General features: G+C 37.7%; 1 protein-coding gene across 5 annotated transcripts in view; it reads right to left on the reverse strand.

Moving 5' to 3' along the window:
- The window catches only part of NRIP1 (nuclear receptor interacting protein 1), a 69,594-nt gene that overhangs the window by 9,343 nt on the left and 42,028 nt on the right, over positions 1-18,223 (reverse strand). For 4 of the 5 annotated variants that reach the window (XM_042809552.1, XM_042809556.1, XM_042809555.1 and 1 more), the window contains one exon: positions 13,572-13,620. The exons of the other annotated variant lie outside the window; for it this stretch is intronic. The gene's annotated coding sequence lies outside the window, so the exon portion shown is untranslated. The remainder of the gene's footprint in view (positions 1-13,571; positions 13,621-18,223) is intronic. 5 annotated transcript variants of the gene reach the window in all.

The following is an 18,223-nucleotide window of genomic DNA, read 5'->3' on the forward strand; positions in this document are numbered from 1 at the left end:
ATTTTTATGTTAGCATGTGAATACACAAGGCATGAACAATACCACAGTGAAAGAAAAATAATGGGAAAAATATATATACCTAAGAGTCAGTGTTCAGGTTCATGTTGAATTTCTTTTCAAATACCAGAATAAGCTGCAACACATATGAGCACATTTCTGATCTTCCAACTCCTAACTACCATTAAGTAATTAGAAGAGTCAAGCAATAAGAGTGGAGAAAAAGGTGATTATTAACATGTTCCTGGTAAATCTTCTTTGAAAGATATTTACTTTTACACTCTTTCCATGTATTCATTGTAAACTGGTGAAAAAGCAGGCCTTCTTTGAAGTCTTTTTGTTTTCAAAGTCATTCATGTAGAACATCTCTACTCAATACTTACTTGGATGAGGCAGTATGCTATAAAGTGTAGATTTAAAAAACACAATGGTTCTTACGCTTAGATGTATCTCTTAGTTTTACACTGGTCAACGGTAGCATGAACAGTTCACACAGTTAACACAGTTCAGTACTGAGATCATTATACCACACATGCCTCCTTCTTTTCTCTTTCAGTTCCACATAGCATTAATATTCAACATGAACACAGCTAAGTGCCTTTCAACATACCTAGCTCTGCAATTTTCTTTCACAGACTAAAAGCATATTTAAACTTGTAAATACAAGTTTTCAGAAGGATATACAAAGGTGAAAGCCACGCATCCTTAAAGTGAATGAATGCTTTATGATTGATTTCACAGAGGCTTTTTTTTTTTTTAATTCAAAAGCTACGGGCAACTAGAAGTTAGAAAAATATCAGAGCTGAGAAAAGTATGGAATTAGAACAACAGCTACACAGCCATAATGCTAATAATGTTCCTGTACAAATACATTCTTAGTAGACTTCAAGTCATTTAAGGAAGTTCCACAAACTATTCAAAACAAACAAGTAAACAAAAACAAAAACCAAAAACCCACAGAACTAAAACACCAGCAACACACTGTAGTGTAAATGAGTATACCCATGTATCTAAACAATGAACTGAAAGTTGGTAGCTCATTCTTGGGAATCTGTATTTCTCTCACAAATTGCCTATGATCTCACTGTTTCTTCAACATTCTCTGTGTCTGTGCATTGACTTTTGCAAAGGTTCAAATATAATAAACAGCAAGTCCTTGAAAAAAAAATATAGCTCATACACAATGCTTCTCATGAATATGTCAACCATCCAGAAAGTGCCATGTCTATACAGCTAAGTTTATTTTCTTAAATATTTGGAAATATACTTCATCCAGAAAATAAAGTTCTCCAGCTTCCAAAACCAAACAGTTTATCTGCAGATACATTTTCACATTTCAAAAGGCAATTAAGCTCACAGCATGTTGTTCTTATACAGGAGCAAGTAGCACTTGAAACCCTCCTTTGTGCTTAAGAAAATAAAACTGCATTTTTTCACTATCATACACTGCAGCTACCTTAAAGCATACCTTAAAGCTAAAGCCCCAAGCCAGTGCACTCTGTGTTAAGCTGGTATTTGGGAAGACATCACTATAAAATTAATTTTTAAAAATACAATGCATTTATGTGAATTCCTTGGGTGCTCAAAAAGACTACTGCAAGAGGTGACACTTGTCGCCAGTACAGTTTACGTGCAGGTACTCTAAACAGTGGCTTGCCACTTTATGTTCTTTTTTTGGTTTGTTTGTTTGCTTGCATGTTTGAAATTCCTCAAGGGCAAAGAAATATTCATAATTTTACTGAAGTCTACCGATGCAAGGGAGCTTTCACTGAAGAGAATGAAATCTGAAAGGCATATAACATGAGGAAAAGGACATCACAGACCCTTCTAGAGAAGCTGCACTGATTTAGTATCACAGTGGCTATCATAGCATTAAAAAATCCTGCCGGACCTGATGTGCAACATGCAAATATGAAGTCACCTGTCAAAAATGGAAATCACATTAAACAAAAAAAAAATCTCTAAACCCATACTTTATTTGTGACAAAAAGCCTGGTAGTAAATTAACCTATTTGAAAACAGTCTTACAACTACGCATTTCTTGCAAGTTTTGAATCTGGTATGCTTATCTTCCACTCTCTGGTCTGATGTGTGGTCATACGGAATCAGAACCAGCTTTGGGAATTAATGTTTAGCTGGACAAAATCACTCAGTAACACAATCATTCAGTAACCCTTTCAAAACATATTGACTAAACCAAAGAATTTCCCTGAAAGTGTGCAATAAATATGATTCCAGAAATCATCTGAAATGAGGAAATAAAAATAGAATGTTAAAAAAAGAAGGAAGAGAAGGGGGATCTTATGTGTCTAATGTCTCTGAATCTCTAGAATTATATTTCACTATAGTGAAAGAAATGATAAATTAAATTTGATATGCTTTCTTGACCAGGCAATGACTGTGCGTGAACCACTTTTTGTTGTTTCAACTCTTTCTTCACAAATTCTCGTATTCTACAAATAAAAGGCTTGTTTTGCAGAGGCTATTTTCAGAACCAACACAACCACACACCGATCACAGCTCATTAAGTCATGTTTACCTAGACAGAACTAAAGCAGCAGCACGACTCACAACACAAATGCTGTAACCTGGGGAGACATTCTGAAAGTGGAGCATACCATGGGAAATCAGTCCTACAGCCTTTTAAAAAGTGCCCAGGGAGAATCTGTAGGCAGAGTGAGGAAGATAAGAGAATATTATAACACACACTGAACTGTAGAAATCATGGATGTCCAGAATATTAATTTTACTTTTGCAGTTATCAAGAGTTCTTCTTTGTTTGCAAACTACGGATATACTTGCTAGTTGCAAAGATTTCAGTGGCAAGATAACAATAAACTCTGAGATCCTTTAGTTAACATGAAGTATTACTGCCACAAAAGATAAATTGGAGAACAAACCCTTCTAGGTTAAAACAACAACATCTGAACCAATAGCTTTTTGCTGACATGCACACACACACACACATATATATACACACATAGTTTACGTATAGTATATTGCTAAATCTCTGCTCTATATCAGAAGTCTCTTGAGGTGAATGCAGCAGCTGAGACCTCTTCACAGATTTGATTCAGGCTGTCAAGAATTTTGAAGGTTCCCCTTCCAAGTTTTTTTTAAAGACAAAAGAGAAAACGTAATCTGATGATAGAGCACAACTGAGCAACAGACGAATTCTTCCAGAGAATCTGTGAATCAACATGCCTTTTCTTAACAATAAATTAATGGAGATCAAACTCTTCCCTATGATTGTGGGATGTCACTTTGAGAAAACAAAAGCAACTCTTAAGTTTTTTCAATTAATGAATGCCTCCGCTGCAAAACTTACCTGGAAATGCTAAAACAGCCATTCTGCAATTAACCAATAGACACTGAGTTGTTACCATTTAATAAATTAAAAACAGGTAATGATTTACATTGTCACCTATAAACATGTTTAACTGATATCTCTGGCTACTACTTCTCCTTTCTAAATCTCCCACTACAGCTCACAGCCTACCTATTCTCATATTCCCAAAGCAGCTACAGCCCACCATGTCCAAGTGGTGCTTCAGACGGTCATTTTCATCATTGCTCATTTGAGGAATCTAGGGTATACAGTAGCAGCTTGTGATCCTGGGGTCTTGGTTACTTGCTGTGCTTCAGGCAGGCCGAATGACTTCTGGTTTTACTTTTCTGTATCATATTTTCACAGATGGAGTAAAATAATAGATGCAAACATCAAAAATACAACAGGGGATAAATATATTAAAGACTTTAAGTTGCTTAACAGCTTCAGTAACAGCACTGAGCAAGCACCTAAAACAGGATTTCAAACGATTCTGTGTTCTTACAAGCTGTTTGTAGTGAGATGCTGCAGAGCAGAATGAAATTAAGTTCTACACAAAGATTCCTACATAAGTGAAGAATGGAAATTGCAGCAGAATTTTTCAGTAGACTGAATACAAGTGTAGACAGGAAAAATAGCTGTCCCACAATTATTTATTTTGTTCTGAGCTCCATTCCTTGGACTTCAGCAGACAGGAAGGATGTATTCAGAGTGGTGGTACAAGCACTTCTGTTGACTTTTTGCTAAGGTTACAAGCAGTGAAAAAGGCATGATGCACTGCACCGAATGCATACAGCAGCACAAATGTGGAGGTACTTCAAAGGCAATTAAGCATGTACTTTAAGAGAAGCCAGTATTAAATGTTTTGCTAAATCCCTGCTTTGCTTCTGAACTCTACTGAGATGAATGGAGCAGCTGAGACCTCTTCACAGATTTTATTTAGTCTGTAAAGGCATTCTGAAGATTTCCTTTCCCTTTTATTTTTTTAAAAAAAAAAAAAAAAAGCAAAAATAATTAGATTACAGAGCAAAATTCAGCAACAGGTGAATATTCCACAGTTGCACACTAGAGAATTTATGAATCAACATGCCTTTTTTTTTTTTTTTTAAATAATAAATTCATGAAAACCAAACACTTTCCCTATGATCCCAGGATATCACTTCGAGAAAGGAAACACCGACTCCTTCCCAACAGCTTGGCATACTGTTTACTTGTTGATGGGGCCTACTTACTCCAAGAGATTTTAAACATGGAAAAGATACCCTGCTGCTTTTAAAAAGCTGAATCGGGAGAGGGCACACTGGGGATCACATTGCAGTTTGAAAGGTTGTTGCCAGACTTTTCCAGGGACTCCAAGGCACTGCAGAAGTGGAGCCCCAGCAGCCAGAACCAGGACCCTCCTCACCATGCTGCCACAGTCCTGCACAATCACCACTCACCCTTTAAAATGACAGGGCAGGAGAGCCTTTTCATAGATTCATAAAAGTGTTTGAGTTAGAAGGGACCCTTAAAGGCCATCTAGTCCAAATCCTGCAATAAATAGAGACACCTAGGGCTAGATCAGGTTGCTCAGAGCCCTGTCCAGCCTGACCTTGGATGTCTCCAGCAATAGGGCACCCACCACCTCTCGGGGCATCCTGTTCCACTGTCTCATCACCCTTATCTGTAAATGTTCCTTCTTTATACCAACTTAAATCTCCCCTCTTTTAGTTTGAAATAATTTCTCCATGTCCTGTCACAACTTTCTTATATCCATCTTCAGATACTGAAAGGCCACTTTCAGGACCCCCTGCAGCCTTCTATTCCCTAGGCTGAACAGCCCCAGCTCTCTGTCTGCCCTTGTAGGAGAGGGGTGCCATCCCTTGGATCATTTTTGCAGCCTTCCTCTGAACACGTTCCAACAGATCTATGTCTCTCTCAAATCAACTACTCAGAGACTTCACTGTGGACACAGTACTCCAGGTGAAGTCTCACCAGCAAAGAGTAGACTGACAGAATCACCTCTCTCAATCTGCTGGCTACGCTTCTTTTCCCTGGTGCTATGTTAGGCTCTGTACTGCCAAAAGCAATCCTGACCTTACTTTCTGGCGTTAGCAGAAGTTTTAAGGTTTGAATTGAAAGGAAGAAAGCTACATCAGGCCAGACAAAGCCTTCAGATGATTTCAGCTGCTTAAACAGTCAGGTTTTGGTAAGTTGTGCAGAAGATTGATCCTCTAAAAGTTGACACAATAACCTGAAGGGATGCAAAGAGACATAATTTTATTAATGCACATGCGAGGAGAGATGCAGAAGCTGGAACATGTCAAATTAAGAGGCAAAGTACCTTCACATGGAAGACCAAAAGCCCTAGCAATGTTGGCTACCCCATAGCTTACAGACACCCATGTCACTTTTGATTACATCGATAATCGAGTATTTTATGTAAATTTCAGTTAATTCCTTTGCAGAGACTCACACACATATACTTCTTATCACTGAAATAAAAAGAAGTGCTCCTTCAGTAGTATATGTAAGTGTGATGCAAAGGGTACCTTTGAGTTCATTTCTTGATCAGGATCTGCTTTCCTCCAAAAACACATTGCTCTAATAAGAGCAATATCAATTTCTAAATATCACTTGTGAAGGAAGTGAATATTCGGCATCTAGGACTGCCTCTGAAGTTGTTTCTCAACAAATACCAAGGATACCAAAAGCAAACAGGCTCAACAAATTTATCATTTATTTAAAAAATATATATATACTAATAGGTACAGTGGAGTGGACAGAGGGTGCATCTTCCCAATCTTCATAAATTGCTTACTTCATAATTATTTACATAATTAAAAGAAATCTAACATCCAGACTTCTATTTCACCACCTCCTCCTAACAAACAAATGATTTTGCTCTTAACGGTGTCAGTTCCCCAAGAATGCAACTTGATTAATGTAAAGAGATTAATATACAGTGACTTCAGGACAATCATGGTTTTACCTTATGATTATTGCATGTAGATAACATTTCTATACATCTGACCTTCTATGTGTTGAAGGTAACTGACAGTGCAACCATGGGGGATCAAGTGCCTCATGGCTAGCTATGAATGAGCTATTTTATTTTTTTTTATTTTTTTATTTTTTTTTAATTTTCTGCAGAATAGGTTTCAACTAAAGTAAAAAAACCCCACACAGTAATTCCATAGTAAGATATAGGATCACACTCACATAATATTCAGTTATATATGCAGAAGGGCTGCTCCAAAAGTGATGCCTCCAATTTTATTATGCTGGTCCATGATGTCAGAGGTAGATAGCGGTGGTACGGTGATAGAGACTCAGCCTTCCTGACAATATTCCACTACATTTTATTGTCACGCAACAGATGGGAGGTGATGCATTTCAGCAGTGGTGATAGCAATGTAAAAGACAAGCCACGTTCTGGCTGGCCATGGACAGCTGACACAGTATAATCAGCTCACTCACACAAATAAGTGTATTACAACCAGGGAACTGCGTACAAAGCTGAATATGGGATTCAATGCATTGAAAACAATGGTGGCAATGTTGGAATACCATTAACTTTGCACACATCGGGTCTCACAGTTTCTCATAGAGAAACAGAAGACACCATATGAAAGTTTGTTAGGACCTACTGAACCAACACAAGGTTGAAGATGACAGTTTCACAAACTGCATCATTACTGGTAAGGAGATGTGATGGCACCGCTACAAGCTGGAGTCAAAGTAGCAGTCCATGGAGTAACAACAGGTGAATTTCCCACTGAAGAAAAAGCTCAACAAGCGGCCCTCAGTAGGTAAAAGGATGTGTGTTGTCTTTTGGGATAGGAAAGGGGGATTCTTGTCAGTATCCTGGAACCCAGGTAAACAAACTCTAACCATTACATTATACTGCAAAACCGATTAAGCTGAAGTTCCAGAACTTCTGAACTTCCAGAATCAGGCCAGAGAAGAACATAACCATTCTCCTGCAACACCGAAATGCCAGGCCCCGTATCAGTTTGAAAGACTGAGGAGCACATTGCCATCTTGGCTAGACTGTCATACCACACCAATTGCATGGTCTGAGGGTTTGGCGACTTCTGTCTTCCATCTCTTGGGCCTGATTTATTTTATTGTGAGGGCCACATTTTCCTAGCAACACACCATCACAGCTGCTGTGAAACAGCAAGTCAACTCTGCTGGAGCAGATGTTTTTTTCCATACATGTATGCATACAGGCTCCTGCTTATCACTGGTAAAAATGCATAGCTGATGGTGTTGACTATGTTGAAAAATAGTGTTTTGTAGCTCAGAACTTGCTCAAATAGTGTTATTGTGCTCTTTGTATCTGTTGTAGCTTCCATGGAAATAAAAGGAGGCATTACTTCCAGAATGACCTGTGCCTCATCTCAAATCCATATATTTATATACAGATACAGATAGATTCCTTTTTATTTTCATTTAAGTGAAAGAACAATATTACTTCTATTTTAATGAGACTTGAGTCTTTTGTAGGTCATGTTTCCAAAGGTAGGGACACAGGAAAGGCTCATATAATTTCAGCTAAGTGGAAAAGGAAAAGCCCGCATTAACTAGAAGGTTTTTTCTAGTTCTTTACAAAATTGATTTTTTTCTCCTAAGTAGCAAAAACATCAACAGAAATGAATCTGTAACAAAAGAACAAATTTAAGTGAATTTTGGGGAGAAAAAGCTAACAACATCCTGTGAAGAATGTCACAGAAATTTCTCATCTTTAAACCGTGCCAGAGTTTACCTGAAAATACTCATCAATTTCTAACAAAAATACTGAAAGCCTTTTAAGTCATACCAATGTATAGGGATGATTACTTAACAACACTCTCAAATTTTAGGAATTGTGCTGCACACACGTACATGATTCATACTGACCTAAACCTCGAGTCAAGTTGGAACAGCTAAAATACTGACTTAGATAAAAAAACAACGAAAACTTTCACTTTGTTTATGCTGATGAAAAGCCACTGTAAGAATAATGGAAGGCCAGCAAGTGGAAATGCTTAACTACCCTTCAGTACAAAGGGAAACATTCTGAAATAATTTCTCAAATTTTATGTTGGAAAAAAAGAAAATGACAAGCATTATAAGTATCAGCTAATTTGGGACCACCTTTCAAAGCACATCTCAAACCAACAAGTTTACTAAGCCTTTATAAAGTCATATGCCTACAATGCCAGCTACAAAACCAGCTTCCATCTAAAATTAAGCCTGTGCCCAAGAACCCTGTTGAACAATCACAGCACCAGCAAATCATTAACTGGCTGCTAGTGAGTCTCATCATTTTGTAGGAAAAAGTCAATCTCAGCCACCATGAAGAAGTCCAGTAATAAATAAAACAGACTAGTTCAGAAGCTGCACATTTAGATGTATATAAAAACATGCTTCTACAGAAATTTGTCTAATTTAAGAGTGAAGCTGCTGCCAGAACACATGACTCCATGGACCTTCAGCTGCTTGCTCGTCACCTTCCTTCCACTGACACAAGTGTTCTTACATAAAGCTCCTACTGGGTAAGTAGGACTAAGGGCCTCAATGTCACCAAAGGAACCTCCCAAAATGCCACAGAATGCTTGCTTCACTGTTCTCCATGTGGGGATGTCTGAGAAATGTGTCTGGAGAAGCGTGTAGGACAAAGGACAGAGCCTACTTTTTAGATTCAAACCACACTTCTGCCAAAAGCAAACAGCAGCAGTCTCTCTACCTGTTGAGATTCTCTAGGAAGAAACCCAGGCAGACTGTCTCTGATGGCTTTACTAGTCAGATGAAGATGCCTTTAAGAAGCATCTCCTAAGCAGAATTTAAAAAATGCGTACTACACATATACATGTATGCATAATTTACACACACAAATAGAACAACCAGAATATTTTTATATTGTACTGAGGCATCCTATGAAGCTGCAGTATAAATCCTACTAAACTGAACTTAGTTTGCCCATCCCTAAAATAGATTTGACATACAAACACAAACACAAGGTCAAGGTCACAGATCAGCAAGAAAGATTACAAAGAGGACTGATGTAAGAGCTGGCATTTGATCAAAGCTCCTGGTGCTGGTTGCTGTTTTTTCCCCTCCTCTTAGTACACTTACCAGAAATACCACTGTATTTTCTTTACATTGGTGCATTCTAAGTTTAAGTATCCCCCACCTTTAAAAGCAGCTGACCTCTGCTTGTTTACATTAACAAAAGAAGTTCGGCAGCTTGTCAAATAAATAAGGAGCAATTATATTAAATGAAAAAAAAAAAAAAAAAAAAGGAAGATACCACTTTTTGCAATCTTTTTTGTACTATTCAACAGTATTAAGTTACAAATCCAGAAGGAGACCACTGCTACAGAATAAAGACCTCAGTTTATGTAGTCATGTACTCTGAGCTGCTTACTTTTCTATAACAATTGTAGGTGCGCTTTAAACACTCATTTATCCTTACTAGCTGTGGGCACAGCATTTATTTCTCAATTTAATAAAACAAAAAGAACTTGTAACACATGATCTATGCAGAATACAATCAAACTAACTTCTTCTGTAATCAGGACAACAGTCTTCTCCCAGAAAGCTTCTCTAATGCTGAACGTTGTGCAATTGAGCAGGTTAAACACTATAGCAACAGTTGAAATAATCATTAAAACTCAGAGGTTGAGTAAGAACAGTTAGAAATGGAATTCATTTACTGATCTATCAATCCACTCATCTACTGATACATTCTCAAAGCTTGAAAATGCGCTGAAGAATATTTATCTTGCTGGTCAACTGCAATGGACACCTTCTGACACAGAAAGAAAAGGTGTACTGAGCAACACAAAAGGCGCACAACATTCAAACCTGCAACACCATCGCAAAGCTGAGATGTTCCTTCTAATAACTAGAACCTGAAGAACAGCATGGCTTGCACAAGTACAGTTCTGATGTCAGTCTAGACATGACTGGGAACAGTTCATATTTAGGGAGCGCTATGCCTATGAATAGGTCTGTTCATGTATCACCTGAGTTACTACAGCCAGACACAAACCACTCCTGAAGCCTGGCATGCAAGCTTCTCAGCACAACAGCATAGGCGTTTCTAGCTCTGATACTGATTCATGACATCCCAAAACAGTCACTGGTTAAGATCAAACTGAGTAAAATTTTAGACATTAGGGCAATACTATTCTGTTAACTTTTTTTTTTTTTTTAACCCCTTTGAACAAAATGGAAGAAGGTATATTAAAGTGCAATTTCTACCTTTCCTACACTACAAAAGGCTGCACACACAGAATCACAGAATTGCTCAGGTTGGAAGACCTTGAAGATCATCCAAAGATGTCCAACCACAACCTAACTATACTAGCCTAACTCTAACAATCCTCTGCTAAATCATGTCCCTGAGCACCACATCCAGATTTTAAACACATCCAAGGATGGTGACACAACCACCTTCCTGGGAAGCCTATTCCAGTGCTTAACCACCCTTTCTGTAAACACGTTTTTCCCTGATATCCAACCTAAAACTACCCTGGTGCAACTTGAGGCCATTTGCCCTCATCCTGTCACCAGTAAGAAGAGACCAACCCTGCTCTCGCTGTAAGCACCTTTCAGATATTGGAAGAAAGCAATAAGGTCTCCCCCTCAACACCCTTTTACCCAGACAATGAAGTGAGGAAGGAAAAATAAATACACATATATGCATAAATATCAGGCAATTATTATAATTCAAGATTAAAAACAGAGGTTCATTCAACATCTGCAAATTAATGACACTTCTCTGAGAATCAAACACACGTGAAAACGTACAAGACATCTTACATCCAAAATCATTTGAAGAAACACCTGTAAGTGTATAGTTAACCGACACTTAAAATCAAAACTATTTGGAGCTCAATAGCTTAAGTCTATTATTAGTGCACACAAAAGAAGTCCAATGCACAAAAATTCTTTCACTTCAATCAAGCTTGTAAATAAGTCAATTGCATATCATATCAGGCCTTTCTTTATATTAAAAACTTTCCATTTGATTTGTTTATGAAGATTAATCTGAACTAAAACACATCAGCAGTTTGTTGTTTTTTTTTTTTTTTCTCCTGCTAAATACAAGCTCACCCTCTACAACCCCTGCAGGAGCAGGGGACTTTAGCTACTTCTGAATTTGGGATCAAACTGCATGCTTTTCAAGTCAAAGGGATGTAGTAGACCACTATCAATGGGCAGTGGGATTATTTAGTGTTTTTTTTTGTTTTGTTTTGTTTTTTACACACTGTGACAACATAGAATTGCATTTCAGACATGAAATGTCTATTTTATTTCCCTATAGAAGACTTTAATGGGCAGAGTCAAAGCTCTCAGCAAAGAGAGCCTGAAGATGTAAGCTATTTTCAGTGTGTTGTCTTTTAAAAGGAGGTAATGACTAACAGCAATGAATGAATGGTTAGCCAGGAGAACAACAAAACCAAATGTCAGCTAGCACAATGACGAGAGTACCTCTGTCTGATCAACTCAGTAGAGTAGTCCACAGCAACTGATCATCTTGAAGCACTGGGCTGGCTGCTCTGTTTAATTCCATACAGGAATTTTTATGTCAGTTTTAAAAACAATGTCCTTTTTCATGTTTATGCAAAATTTCAAATCAAGAAATTTTTGAAGTCAAAATAACATATAAACAAATGGTAAAACAGTAATTCCACTCATTTTATAAAACTTATTTTTACTGACAAATTAGATCTATGGATTTTAATAAGACACCAAAATAACGGGAAAATTATGCACACAAAGATCCCTGCACCAAAGAGGCATCAAATTTTACGCAACATATCTTAATATTGCAGAATTAGGCACATGATAAACGGACGCACATCACAGTGAAAAACAGTAATAGATCACCAGTATTAGAGTCCAGTCAAGTTGGAGTTCTAGAACTTAATGAAAGCATGTTCACCTTCAAGATCTGAATGCAGTTTACAATATAATCAGTCATTATTCAGGGCACAGAGCAAGATTTCCTATTCTAAACTAGACCAGAATGATTATACCAGCTCGCCTGTTCCTCAAGTTGCTCAACACACACCTGCACAGCAGGTGATCTTTTGCCATGTGCTGAAAGCCTAACAAATTAAACTAGCAGTAACAAAGGCAATAGGGGGAAGACAGTAAATTCCTTTCTGTAAGCCCTTCTAACATTGCAGAGTGTGGGGGGGAAACAACACAGGAATAAACCAGAATTGTAATTACAATTTTAGGCTGTCTATTTAATGCCTACTGGTTAAGTACAGAGAGAAGGAAACTGTCATAAAACAAAGCAACTCTGTCACGAGCACAGTAAGCAAAGACAGTTTATGCAACTTGAAGTCTCCTATGTACTGTAGAGTATAAAGTCATTATCTAACAGCATCCAAAAAACCACCACTCTGTCAATTTAGCTGATCAGGCTAGATATTATTTCCAACTTAGTCTGCCCTGGTAGAGATTTGAGCACAGCTGACGGGTCACAACCCATGTCCTTTGTATTATATAAAGCCATCTTTCCTTGACAGAATCATTTCCCAGTTCAATATACCATCAATAAGCAACTCCAGTGTTTTCTGAATCAATATATAGTAAGGCATTGTCAGCAACCAGAAGGTAAGAGTTTCATTGGCTGCATATATTCTTACTAAATATCATATGCTGTTTTTTTGTTGTTGTTGTTTTTTAGAGTGGTTAAAAGGATAAAGCCATAAAGCCAAAGGTTTTCATTCTGTCTCTGTTGCTAAACTTGAATGATACCAAGGAACTTTATTAAGGATAATGTCGATGTGGTATCTTACAAGTTCAAGCTCATACATTTCTGCAGAACCTAACTGAACTGATAGATGACTCACAAATATCAAATCAACACTGAAGTGAGTGACACTGGATCAGCAGAAGTACAAGTCAAAAAGAGCAAACAAAAGCAAAGCAGTAGGGAATACGGTAGGGAGGGGAACTGCCCCCACTCTTCTGAAACAACCAAATACAATTTAAAATCCATTTATCAAGAGAAGGCCAGAAGTTCTAGTAGTCAGTTGATCACATCTCCAGCTTCTTGGGATACTTTCAGCAGATGCCAAGTTAACAATCTCAGATCAAAAATTATCTGGGCATGTGAAATAAACCACAATCTGACTCAGAATTCTTAGGAAGGATAAGGACCAAAGCTAGTGTGATTTAGATGTGAAGCAAAAAAAAAAAAAAACAAAAAAAATACAGTGTATTAGGCTTTAAGTTCACGGTCAGAAGCTCATACCTTGAAAGCGTCAGTGCTGGAGCTCTATCAATCTGCTTTTCACTCCACCCTGCCAAAAATAAATATATTAAGTCAGAATGTAGAAACTGAAAACGGAGAGCAATTTTAACAGTTAATGGATGACTTTGCTATTAGTTCGTGAAAACAAGTCCTTCTTACTTCTAAAGGATGTTTCAAGAGACTAAGTTTTCCCCAAAAATTGATTATACTTGTGGGGTTAGTTTCTGATAATATCAGAGCTTGATTACTGTGTAAGAGTTGAACAAGCTGGTAAGGGGTAACACGCCAGAAGAGTGTGATGGATTTTTTCATCCTGTCCTAGAAAAAGTAATCACTCAATACAAATCAATACAATTATTCTGATATTACTGCTGTCCCCCTATTCATGACAACATTGACACTGCATTCTGCTTTTCTAAAATATTACTTGTCCTCTCATTTCTCCATACCAGTCACCTTCATTTAGTCCTCAACTCCCAATGCTACATTACAAACACCAAACCACCATTCTGCACTACACAGAGCACAGCTATTACTGTTATCATTTCCTTCAAGACGGTGCCTTCAAGTTAAACTGTTTTTCTCTTACTCTACATGCGGTTCAAAATTTCTCATTTGAGTTCTACAGACATTAGTAACTCTTTCGCTTCTGCCCACGTAGCCTAACCGCTTATTGTGTCCTTCCATTGCTCACGTTTGCACAAACATCTGTTTTTAACAAAATATTCAGGCACCTCTCACACAGGAAATCCGCTATGTTTTTGCACTGTTCCCCAGACAAAAAAACCCAGCTGCACTCTTGAGGCTTGCACTTGACAAGTCATCATAATAAAAATTAATCAAAATCCACTGAAGTAGCTCTGACAAATCACGTGCCAAAACACAGATTATGTATGTTGCTTGCCTTTCGTCAGAGATTCACAGCCTTCTCTATTTGTCCTCTTTCCCTCAGGAAATCATAACTTATATGAAGTTTAAAAATCTATGCATCTGTACCTGTGAGATGCTAAGCACGTCAATAATGTGAGGTCTGCTGGTCAACAGTTAGAAGCCTTAGAATTGGCCTCCAGAATAAATGTTTTCTCTTCCTCTTGGAAGAGAAAAAAAAATCCCAACATTGAAAACCACATACGACATGGAGAAAGTGGTACAGAAGGGCTAAAATACACTGCAAAAGTGCTTCTCATGTTGCTGCTCCTAAGGAGTTAGGAAGAGCTCTTTCCATTCCTGGCTGGTACAACAAAGGGATCTCTACCCTGTTGCAAGCTGTTTTCATTCAGTAAGCACACGCAGAAGACTGACCAGAAAGACCAGAACAGAGGAAGGAAACACTGCTCCTAGAACAACTGATTATCAGGATGACAACACTTGGTTATTTATTTAATCACGATAGAGACTGGTGCCAAAGCCAACATGAACACGGAAATTTCTGAATTGGAACTTTAAAGCAGAGAAATTACCTGTCCCAAAGAACAGTTAAACATAAACCCAAGACCTAGTTCAATGAAACAAAGAAAGCTTTCTGTCTCAGCTGCCTTAGTGAGATAGCCTTGTGAGCCCAAACAGCAGGCTTATTTCTGCACGTGTCCACATTTGCTTATTTATTTTATTTTTTAAACATACTTTCTCCTCCCACTCATCAAATTAGGGAGATTGGGTTTACTGGGTCTGATTTCTGCTTCACTGCAAACAAAACTTAACCTGATTTCTCCCCAAAGTCCCTTCGGTCTTTCTTTAAATCACACAAACCAGGATTTCAGCAGTAGCACTTTCTAAAGGTGAACAGTTCAGCTTACCAAGAATAACCTACTCGGATGCTAATTCCACTTGCCTTCTTTATATTCTGCCAGGTTTATGGGAACAAGTCTGTCTGTGCTTGACATTTGCTGGGATACACTGTATGGCATAATTACTATTGTAAAACATTTTATATACCTATAAATTCAGACTGTTACCCCAAAGTGCTTACAAAGACAGGGACAGCTGAGCAGAAAAGGAATTTAGTAGAGAAAAGATAGATTTAAGGAAGTGAAGATGGTAAGCGAAGGCAGACGAGTTATCCAAGCTGCCGGGGAAGCCGTTTCAGAAGTGTGGCATTCTGAAGGAGAGCAGGAACAAGACTATAGAATACTGCACACTGTAAGAAGAAACAGACAGCCTCTTTCTTTAAAATATAAAGGCAGGGATGAAATTCTAGGTAGTGTGGTTTCTACAGTACTGATGCAAAAAGTAATTTCCCTGAACTAAAACAAACACCATGGTAAAAAGCATATGGATAAGAAGTCAAAATCTGAGGATATTAGTATTGCTTTTATACTGATCTTGAGCAATTGAACAAGAGGGAAGATTGGAAGATCCAAAACATCCCAACTCTGTAATTTGCTGTTGAGAAAGGAGAAGCAGCACTACCATCTCCATTCAGACCAAAACAAACCACTCATTTAAAAAAATTCCAAAATGAAAATTCTAAATAGACAGAACTCTGTTCTTGTAATTCATTTTTACATATGAGAAACAAAATGAACATTGAATGCAAATTGGTTTTGTCAACTGCCTGATGAAACATGATCAGTTCAAAAGAGCACAGAACAACAACATATGCCTTTTTGCTAATATATCTCAATGTAACATGCAACAGAATATATATTTTTTTTTCTTCTCAATTAATCAGTTTGTTTGCCTTGAATTACCTTAAAGCAAATAGATACTTTCTAAGAGCAGGTTCTATTTATGTTCCTTACAGATCAATCATGGGAAGATAGTAGTATTTACAACAGTTTTACACCAACTTTCAACTATTTGATAAGGATATTCAAGTAAGATCTCTGCTTTTCCAGGTAGTGCCACTAAAACCTCTCATTAAACATCTTCCTTTGTTCGACTGGCAAATTTGCTTACGAGTTTAATTTTTGCACAGTAAAGCTCATCCACTCATTTTTAATTACAAATTGTTTTGCACTCCATCATGGCGAGCTGAATGCTATAAGAACCCCCTGATATAGTGACTTCATAAGCCTTGGAGAGTTCTAGAAGTGTTCTTAGAAGCACAGAACTGTTAATAAGAGATGTGTTCTGCCATTGATTGTACTGTCAGTTGTAATTCTGCAGCAGTCCGTACTTGCAAATTATGGAAAATGTGCATCTGAACTACCCTTCCATGAAATGATTTTCTCTTTCTCAAAATTATAGTACTGGTAAAAAAAAAAAAAAAAAAAAAAGCTGAGAAGAAAGTGCCTGAAGCTGAGCATCCTGAGCAGCAGCTTTTTCTTTAATATAACCACAATTTAGGAGCTCCATTTAAAAAAAAGAACTTCAGTATAATTCAACATCAAGTCGCAGACAATAGGCACCATTCCCAACTACAAAACAAATTCTCTTGAACTACCTATTTACAACACGAGCCTGGAAAATAAAATAATCTCAAACTGTTCATGACTTCAGTGAACTAAAAAATTCAATTCCGCATTACCCTCATATAAGATGAGATCATGAAAAAAGCCCACTCACAAACAAAAAGCAAACTAATGACAAGTAAGAGGCATCTGAGTTGCCAAAGACCTATTTCAGTCTGACATCTGAACATCTGATACTAGGCTGCTACTGCTCACTGCACACTGACTATAGTAATTTCACTCCTCCTCTGTTCACCAAGACCTCTCATCATGCACACTGTATGGGTCTAAACCACATTGGAAGCTTCTGGGTAGTATCAGAGTGCAAGAAAACACACTTATTTCTGACCAAAACCCTAACCAATATCAACGTACATCCCACCAGTTTTCCCCTCTTTTTCAGAGATTTGTCTATGATGGCCAAAGTCTACTGAGTTTGTTGGGGTTAGAAGAACTGTAGCAGCAGCTGATAACCCCACAGCAATGAAGTCCTTTTTATCCAGAAGCAAGGACCTTTCAAAATGAAGTACATATAAATGCTTATACATCTCTCTAAGCACTTCCTTCCCCAACAGAGCCATTTTTATTTCCCTGCTTTAGAAAGCAGGCAGTCTGCTTTTTGTTGGTCTAATTGAGCTGCAATACATTCAGCACTGGATTTCTCAGATAGATTAGCAACAGGCTGAGCATTCATTTGCATGCACAAGTAAACAAAACCCAACTCTGGCAGTCTGTGCTCTAAGCAGAGCTACAAAGGAGAGGTGCGTGAAACTGACAGAGCAAGTATGCTCATGCAGTTGTCTTTTTTTAAGAGCTACAGAACTTCTCAGTGCTGCCCAGGTTCTGGAACACTGAATCATGCCAAGCTTGACTGAGGTTCCTGTGGACTCTGCATGAGTGACTAGAACTTCAGCCTGGCAAAATGAGTTTGCCTTCCATTTAAACAGAGCCAAAAGGATAGGAAGAATATTCACCCCTTAATAACCAATATTAATATTTTTCCCACTAGTTCTTATAATCTCAAATTCCATGCTTGGAACTAACAAGACAGTCTTCAAAGTACATACATTTAAAATTGATCTTAACATTTTATTCATATAAGAAGCTTTTAACTTGGCTAATATCACTAAAAATCCCAAACATGGTTACTGTGGAAATTCATTTGTAGAATTTTCAGATATCCATCATAGTTCCCCTATGCATGAGAGAAAGAAAATACCTTGAACAACTGCCACTGGCTTTACAGAACATGTAAAGGTT

This window comes from Centrocercus urophasianus, unplaced genomic scaffold (assembly GCF_019232065.1).
Source record: "Centrocercus urophasianus isolate 14NV4802_14NV808 unplaced genomic scaffold, USGS_Curo_1.0 seq_12, whole genome shotgun sequence".
Lineage (NCBI taxonomy): Eukaryota > Metazoa > Chordata > Aves > Galliformes > Phasianidae > Centrocercus > Centrocercus urophasianus.